Source organism: Microtus pennsylvanicus, chromosome X (genome assembly GCF_037038515.1).
Source record: "Microtus pennsylvanicus isolate mMicPen1 chromosome X, mMicPen1.hap1, whole genome shotgun sequence".
NCBI lineage: Eukaryota > Metazoa > Chordata > Mammalia > Rodentia > Cricetidae > Microtus > Microtus pennsylvanicus.
In genome coordinates, this window is record NC_134601.1 from 71,909,846 (window position 1) to 71,919,583 (window position 9,738).

General features: G+C 38.2%; 1 pseudogene; it reads right to left on the reverse strand.

Annotated features, from left to right (window-relative positions):
• Window positions 1–1,192: 1,192 nt before the first annotated feature.
• LOC142840365 (protein SET-like) lies at window positions 1,193–2,104 on the reverse strand (annotated as a pseudogene).
• Between the last annotated feature and the right edge of the window lie 7,634 nt (window positions 2,105–9,738).

Consider the following 9,738-nt stretch of genomic DNA (forward strand, 5'->3'; position numbering starts at 1 on the left):
AGCAGCTGTCCTTCGTACAGATGACATTAGAGCAACAGGTCTGTGACATGGTGGGAGCAGGTGCTGTCATAATAACCAGGTAACTAAAGGCCAGTTTAAAAAAATGCCAAATTGAGATAAAAATTATGGGTACAAGTCCATTGCAGCAAACTGTACCCACATCACCCAGTTATGGAGACATTAAGACATGATTCACATCCCTTTAAGTCAATCTTCATAGCCCTGAAGTGGTCCTGCAAAGTGCGTATCAAAAAATATGAAGTTATTGAGACAAAGTTTGACATGATGTCATTATGCAGGTCAAACTTGGAAGGTCATGTTGAGCATCTGTTCTGATAGAAAAGCATCCGGTCCTTTGTGTACACATTGGTTTTATTGTAACAAAGCAACTTGTACACTTCAACATTTAAAATGAGCATCTTTTCCTTCCAGTGAAAACCAAAAAACTAAAAATAAAAAAAAATAAATAAATAAAAGTTACAACAGAGAATGTGAACTCCAAATAAATCCCCACAGGTTCTGCTGATTCTCCCATAGAGAATTCTATTTTAAAAGTGCCATCTTAAACTGCAAGGATGTCTGTTAAACATCACAATTAAACATGCCAAAGGAGAAGCCATGTTGTCACAATGCCCACTTACCCCCTCAGACACCTCAAACCCACCCTTGCTGACCTTCTATACCCACTTTTTTTTTCTTTTTATTAAACAAGAGAAAGTAGACAGATACATGTTGGTAAATGCTAACTGTCTGTATTCACATAGACACAGTGTAATCTCTGAGTCCAATATACAGAGAAAGGAAAAAAGCTAGAATTCTATGCACTACTACACAGGGGCCTAGCACCCCCAGCCCACAGCAGAACCAAAGGGGCTGGAGGGCTTTTTTTTTTTTCCCACAGAGCACGGTGGTGGTGGTGTTGAATCCACAGTTCAAGACAAGAAAAGATGAAAATGAATGTAGAACTGAGTAGTGGAGATTCTTTTCCCATTGTATTTTGCTCAAGACATTTCCCCCAAAATAAGTTGAGAACCATGATGTTGAGAAGCAAGACCTCAGAAACAGGGTGACTGAGCACAAGAGGGATTGGGGATGGGAGGGAAATGACTGCAACTTGCTCCCAGGGACTGGGGAAATTTAAAAAAATAAAAAGAAAATAAAAAAGAGATTCAGAATCCATCAGTCTTCTGTGCTAGTCATCCTCGCCTTCATCCTTCTCTCCTTCTTCCCCTTCATCATGATCTTCATCTTCTTCACCTTCATCTCCTTTTTCATCAATATCTTCCAAGCGTTCTTCTTCATTATTATCGCCATCATCTTCTGCCTCTCCCTCTTCATCGTCCATATCAGGAACCAAATAGTACTGCAAAGGGATTGGCCAAATGTGTTTGATGACCTCTCCTAACTCATTTGCACCTGCATCAGTAAACCAAGTGAAGAAGCTGTTTGGCTATTCGTGTTGTCTCGTCCTGCTGGCCTTATTCTGTGTTTGACTCGAGCGTTTTGTCAAATCCTTTCCAGATTTCCATTTCATTTCAGTGGATTTTGAGGATGGGTCGCCACTCTCATTCAGAAGAAATTCTTTGGAGAGAACTTTATTTTTGAAGTAGAGATTTTCATTAAAATAAAAATCTATTTTGTAACCTGATTTAATGCCTTCAAATTCTATTACTTCATCTCTGGTTAAATAATACAGAGCCTCTTCGTCTTCTTCCCCAAGCAGAGCAGACACTTGTGGATGGTTGACAAATGTGGTTACCCCAAAATTTGGGATTTTAGCAATCAATTCTGATCTCTTCTGAAAAAACGGTTGGCGGAGTTTGTTATATTTTTGTTCTACTTTTAGTATTTCCTCACTTGCTTGTCATTAAGCCTGTCTATTTCATTTTGTACTTCGTCAATGTGTTCAGTTGTTTCTTGCTGTTCTTTTTCTGAAGTCTCGCCGGGCCCGTTGTGGTTGGAGTTGAGCTCCTTTGGTGCCCTCCTAGGGCGGCCAGCGGCTTCTCCTCATGCCACATGCATGGTGCCCACTAGCTCAGGCAGCCTCCTCCCTGTGCTCACTTGCTCGCCCTCCCCCTGGCTGGGGCCTGACACTGAGGCGCATTGTGGCGGCCTCTGGCCAGGGCTCTCCCTGAAGGTGGGGAGGCTGCAGCAGCTTGGCTGGACACCCAACTCGCGCCCCGCGATTGCCCCGAACCTCCTCCTCCTCCTCCTCCTCCTCCTCCTCCTCCTCCTCCTCCTCCTCCTCCTCCTCCTCCTCCTCCTCCTCCTCCTCCTCCTCTTCCTCCTCCTCCTCCTCCTCCTACTGTTTGATTTTTTTTAAGGATTTGGAGGCATTTTGGAAATGAAATGCCTATTAGCATTTTGGGAAGAGGAACATATAGTTTGGACTTTAAGTATCTCCCAGAAAGCCTCATGTGCTTGGTTAATTTGGTAGAGAATTGGTAGCAATATTTTGGGAGGACCTGGAAAATCTATGCAGTAAGAATTTTGTGGAAAAATTAAGTCAAAGAAGGGTATCATTGATGCTGTTATCTATCTATCTATCTATCTATCTATCTATCTATCTATCTATCAATCATCTATCTCTCCTTCTACCATACATCCTCATTTCCATGATATTTTGACATCATGATGTCTGCCTGCATAGTGCTGAAATTACAAGTGTGTTCCACTACAGGAAAAAATTTTAGTTATTTTACCTTTGTCCCCAAGCATAAAACTTTGGTCTTCCTGCTTGCAAGGAAAACATTTTATCCACTCTGTTGTCTCTTGAGCCTTGCAATGTGGTCTAAATAGTGAGATCCATAGTGAAAAGAATCAATGGGAATAATTCTGTTTTTATTTATGAACCTTTTATATTATATATTAAATCCTGAAGGCACTATTTGTCTCATGCTGGATCATATTAAATGTTACACTGTGAATTCAAGAGTTTGAATTAATTAAGATAATTTGGAAGTGCCAAAGACTTAGTTCAATTCTAATTTATTATGCGTAGTTTCAATAATACTTGCCAATTGTAATAAAGTGTGTTATAAAAAATATATATAATAACTATATATATATATATATATATATATATATATATATATATAGAGAGAGAGAGAGAGAGAGAGAGAGAGAGAGACTCAAAGCCTTGAAATAATCTGCACAATAAAAGTAACATCTATCACCTCACATATCTGAAAAGAATTTATTGATATATTATATTGATAAGTTTCTTATGCAGTATCTAAACAGAGACGATTATTCATCTTTATTCTATGATTAATGGGGATGGAATTGGCTTAGGTCTAAAAAAGAGTTTAATGAACTTAATCACAATGTTATGCATTAAATTCTTGAAGCTTAATCATAGTGAGTAATTGACCTTCCATTTATTCTTACTCACCAACACCCTATCAATTACTAATCTATTTTCAAGCTTGGTAAGTTTTATTTATTTTTTATTTCTTTTCCTTTTTTTGAAACCACAAGAAAGTAGAGAAAGTCATGATTTGTCCTTCTGCACCTATCTTAACGTTAATTCAAATAATTACATTTGTGATATTACAGTGTTTCTTGTGTTTATAAGACTTTACAACATACATTTATCCATTCTAAGCTTTTGATTTGGACACTTGATTGATTTATACTATGATTAATTTATAATAGACAAACACTTCCTGTTTGTACTGATATTTGGTAAATTACTTTAGTTTTTAAGTTCTTTTGTTCTTTTCTTCCTTTTGTTTTCAAGCTATGCAATATGAATAAGATTTGAGGTGGTATGTTCATTCCCTTTTAAATTTTTACGTATGATGTATATGTTATTCCTTGTTGCTTTACATGAAGCTCTCATAAAACATATTGCCATAAAGGTATTTTAAATTTGAAAATCTTAATATAATTGTACGTAAAACTCTTACTTGGTTTGCATTTTCCTTCCTCTTTTTTTATTACTAACAAACTTAGAAACTTAGTTGCTCACTGCCAGAAAACAGAGATTATCTAAAAAAAAAAAATGTGGCTTCCAAGAAGCTGTGTTTAACTCTGTTATTTTGTGTCTAGAATTTCTTCCCAAACTCTCTCAGGTTTTATCTGGATGTATTTGGCCCACTGAGTGCCATTTGTAGACTGCTTGTTTGTTTCCTGGCCACCCAGACACAGATAAACACACAGAAACTATATTAATTCCACCACTCTTTGGCAAATAGCCTATGCATATTTCTAGCTAACACTTACATCTCAAATTAACCCATTTTTATTAATCAGTGAATCACCACAAGGTTGTGGTCTACTGGTAAGGTTCTTGTTGGCAACAGGCAGCTTTATCCTTTGGCAGCTACATGGTCTCTCTGATTCTGTCTATTCTCTCTCTATATATCTATATATCTATATCTATATCTATATATATATATATTCCTGCCTGGCGTTTCTCTGCCTAGTCTTTGGCCAAAACAGCTTCTCTTTTAACTAATGGTAACAAAACATATTCACAGCATACAGAGGGGGAATCCCAAATCATTTCATCCTTAAATACTATCAAATCAGTTTTAGAAACATTTTAGTAAATATATTTCAGGAAACATAAACATTCAAGAAATTACAGTAACCATAAAAATGCTATTCATGTCTGAGGAAAGGCAAATTTTCTGGTATTCTATTGTATATATGTATTATGCATTTCCTTCTTTATTTTTAAGGACACATATGGGGAGTGACCTTTCTAAGGACATCCTTGTTCCACAAAGGACAGAGAGAAATTTCTCTGGATTTCAGATCCCCTTTGCATGAATACAGAGACTGTGGCATATTCTGCCTAATCCATTGGTTCTGTTTGTACACATTTAGATCTCTGGGAGAAATATATACTTAAGAAATATGAAGACAAGCATAAATAAATAAAACTGCAGAGTATTTTTCACATCAACCTTCTGGTAGGAATAAAAATGACTCATGTGCTTCTGTGCTCCCCTATCCAACCTTCCTTTATCCCAATCATCCTTGGGCAGCTGAGGATAGGGAACCTGAAATGACCCTATCCTATAGCAATACTGACGAATATCTTGCACATCACCATAGAACCTTCATCTGGTGATGGATGGAGATAGAGACAGAGACCCATACTGGAGCACTGGACTGAGCTCCCAAGGTCCCAATGAGGAGCGGAAGGAGGGAGAAGATGAGTAAGGAAGTCAGAACCGTGAGGGGTGCACCCACCCACTGAGACAGTGGAGCTGATCTATTGGGAGCTCATCAAGGCCAGCTGGACTGTGACTGAAAAAGCATATGGGATAAAACCGGACTCTCTGAACATGGCGAACAATGAGGGCTGATGAGAAGTCAAGGACAATGGCATGGGGTTTTGATCCTACTTAATGTGCTGGCTTTGTGGGAGCCTAGCCAGTTTGGATGTTCACCTTCCTAGATATGGAAGGAGGGGGGAGGACCTTGGACTTCCCACAGGGCAGGGAACCCTGACTGCTCTTTGGACTGGAGAGGGAGGGGGAGAGGATTGGGGGGAGGGGGAGAAGGGTGGGAGGGAGGGGGAGAGGAGTAGGGGGAGGGGGAGAAGGGTGGGAGGAGGGGGAGGGAAATGGGAGGCTGGGAGGAGGCGGAAACTTGTTTTTTTTCCTTTTCTCAATAAAAAAAAATGACTCATGTGATCTGCTCAGTACAAAACTCAAACAAACTTGGATACTGAGGATATCAAGATCATTCATGCAAGATATGCAATCTAAAGCCTTTATTTCTGAGCATCTTTCAATATGTGAGATTGTAAACTACAGCTATTCTTGTTTATAGGGAAGCTTAGCTGCTTCCACCACTGATGAATCCAATTGCCAATAAAACCGATTCAGATCATGCACATTTCCCTCACTACCATATATTGTTCCCTCTGGCAGTCTTTAAAAAAACATTCCTCAATTTGAGTTCCAGTTCCCTTGAGACACCAATAATTATATGACTATTGCTACGAAACTCATCTTTGGCAGAGTGTTCAGTTCTGTAACCTTGCAGACTCAATTCACTGTCTCACTATGCTTTTTCTCTTTTGGAGTTACCTGAGCTATTTCTGTAAGATACAGCCAGATAAAAGCTGATTCTGCACTTTCTCCATCCTGGAAATTCCAACTCAGCAGCCTTGGTAGGCTTTGAGTATTGATATAGCATCCCAAGACATTACAACATAAAATATGTATGTACAAATCTCTCCAAAGACCCACAAAGGAAATTATCCTACTGCAATGCAAACCCACTGCCAAGACTGGCACTGACAACTTGACCACGGAGTGCTGCCTATTCTGGTTCCCATGGTTGACTGTCTACAAATTGTTGATCCTTCTTCCCATCCTAGCTTCTGACAGCACCAGTACACTCAGATTTGTAGCTGACTCCTGCAACTCCTCATGCATGCACATTTATAGTTCTTCCCCACAACCTCCTGTGCAAATAAAGGCAGCATATACTCATTGGAACTTTCAGCAAACACTTGCAATTTTGTGCGGACAAGCCTACTCTTTGCACCAAGACTGATATCCCTGTATTTACCTTCAAAAATCTCCCTTTGCCATGATGTGTAGGGATGCAACTGGCCACTAAAGCTATGAACATGTCTGTAGTTGGACACCATGATTTGAATAACGTTAGTGTTGGTCCTGGTGTCTAACGCTACTTGTCTGGAATGGTATCTATCTTATCTGTCAGCATAGCTGAGAATTCAAACTACTCATTCAGTCTCTTAAGATCTCTAAAAGTAAAGATGCCAGTGACTACCTATGTGTTAAAGTCACAGGCTCTAGGTATGAGATGACAATACTCATTGGCATTTAGAGTGACAGAAACTGAGACTCTGAGTTAGTAACCCCAGTGTTGCAATACACCTCCTTTCTAGACTTCTGTGAATATATGTCACGTTTTTTCAGAACATTCTATACTCTATGGAAAAGATGAAAGCTTCTTCTAATATACAGATCACAAATGCAAAAGAATAAAGAAAAAATTGATCCATTTGACATCATTAAACGAACACTACAGATTGGTAACTGTCTCCAAAATAAATGTTTCTGTACTGGAATATTTGACATAACCTAAATCTGTGTTCCAAGATCATAAACACTCAAATTTAGCCCTAAAATAAACTTTTTTTTCTCTTTAAGGTCTAAGCTATCTTTCTTTGTGTATTTTTGTTTTCATGTAGCACTAAGTCACATAATAAGGAAAAGTTACTATCAATAAATAGTGCTGGGGATACATTAAAAAATAGCAATAACTAATTCAAAATGTATTGAACTGTTACATTTTAATACCTTAAACTCCTGAACTCCTGATAACACACATCAAAAAAATATATAAAATCACTGTGAATTTCATTCTGAAATTTTGTATGTGGCACCAAATACAGAGGGAAAAAAGTAACAATGAACAAGTGAAACCATATCCAACTTGAAAGCTTTGTACTGGAAGTAAAATAATAAAAATATTGCCAATGTAATGACAAGAAATTGCTGCCTGGTTTCTATTTAATGATGAGTTTATATCTAAGATAAACCATTTTCTTTTTTTTTAATTTGTGGAATCTCCACATTGTGCTGCATAATTGGCTTTGTTAATGTACGTTCTCAATAACTCTCTGTGTTATTGCTGACTTTTATCTTTCATCTTCTAGATAATATTTATTTACTCTGATAGGTCTGAGATGATATCATAGAGTGCTTTTAAGTCTCATGTCTTTAATGATTGATGATTTTGTCTTGTTTTCACCCATTTTTGAACTTGTCTGTTTCCATTGCTCATTTTAAAATAAGATATTTTCTTAATACTGATTTGTTTAACTTATTTACACTAGTTATATGTTAATAATTTATTAAATACACATTGCATAAATATGTTTCTCTGTTCTACAGGTAAAATTTTACTCTGTGTCATTCAGTTTTTATTTTTAATTGTATATGCTTACATGCATGTTTGTGTACCACATTTGTGCCCATAGCATGTAGAAGCCTGAAGAAAAGATCAGATCACTTGGGATTGATTTTACTGGTGCTGTGGGTCACCAAGTGCATGCTAGGAATTGAACTCAGGTTCACCGGAAGAGCATCAAGTGCCCCTAAACACTGAAACTTCTCTCGATCCCACATCATTTTTGATTTGTTTCATTGTAAAAAGATTTCAGTTAGCTCCACATTTGGTTTTGCTGCCTCTGTTACTGAATTAATAATGAGAAAATGTTTCCCAGATAATGTCCCAAAGGTTTTCTATTTATCCTGTTATTTTTTTTTAAGTTGCCTCAGATTCCTGGTATATATAACTCTTAAATGGATGCTTTTAATGTACATGTTTTTTCTGTATAAAACTTGTAAATAAGAAAGCACCACATTCAAAAATTTACCAAACCCAAAATCAGAATCTTTTATTTGGTTTCTGGATAGTATGACATTAGTTACTTTTGTCTCCATATTACTATATAGTTGCTAAACATTTTTTTGAAGTACTTACTGCCTTACTGTGTGCTTTTGGTATTTTTGGCAATTTTGTTTAAAATCATGTGGTAATAAAGCCTGGATTTATTTCTGAGTTCTCAAATTTATACAACACAAAACCTCCAAACTCCTTTAAATGAGCAGATGTCAGAGTAAGCAATTAAAAAATTAATTTTCTCAAATCATGCTTTGGACCACAAATCCAGTTTCTCTGGTAACACTAAAATGGTAAACATTAGCTTTGGCTTTCCTTGAAATTTCAGTTACCATATGAAGAGAAGGAACTAACTAAACTTTATAGAGTTCCTTTAAAGCAAAGCTACTGTTTTCCAACTTAGCAGAATGGATTCTGAACTCTACAGACAGTTAGGGTTGATGATATAGGTATGAATAATTTGCATTGATAGAGATTTAAGGTCAATTTTGTTATATGTATAAATGTTTCTGATGTAACTTTTACTTGATAACTGTTTTGTTATATGTAATTTTGCTATGTTAAGGTTAAAGCCTTCCTTTTTTTGTTTAAACAGAAAAAGGGGAAGTGATGTGGGAGTGTCATATATCAATCTGTTGATTTCATTGTTTAAGCAATAAAGAAACTGCTAGGCCCATTTGATAGGCCCACCCTTAGGTGGGTGGAGTAAACAGAAGGGAAGGCTGGGAGGAAGAGGAAGTGAGGTCAGACTCCGCGGCTCTCCTCTCCGGAGCAGACACAAGAGAGACGCCATGCTACCTGCTCCAGGGAAGACGCACACCATGCCCCAGCTCCGACCCAGGATGGACTTAGGCTAGAATCTTCCCGGTAAGCGCACCTAGGGGCGCTACATAGATTATTAGAAATGGGCCAGAGCAGTGTTTAAAAGAATACAGTGTCCGTGTAATTATTTGGGGCATAAGCTAGCCGGAGCCAGGCGGCTGGGGATTTGGGGACGCAACCCTGCCGCCGCCGCTCCATATTACTACAAATGACGCCCAGACGTGTGGCTAGCTGAGTCCACAAAAAACCTGAGAAGGCTTAAAAATAATGGAGAGAGAGTTTAACACAGATTTTTGCTGTTTGTTGGTGGCGTGCTGTAGAGAGATTTCCTGATTCGGCAACAGCAGCAGAAAAAACGCTGTGTCATTTCAAAGAGTGGCTTCCTGGGGCTGTGCCGCCAGTGCAAACTCTGGCTTTATGTTTGTGTTCCCGCTTGGGATCGGAAGGAGAGTGCTCTGGGACCCTGCGATGACTCAGAGCTCCCCGCCTGCTCCTGGGCAGAAGGCAGAATCA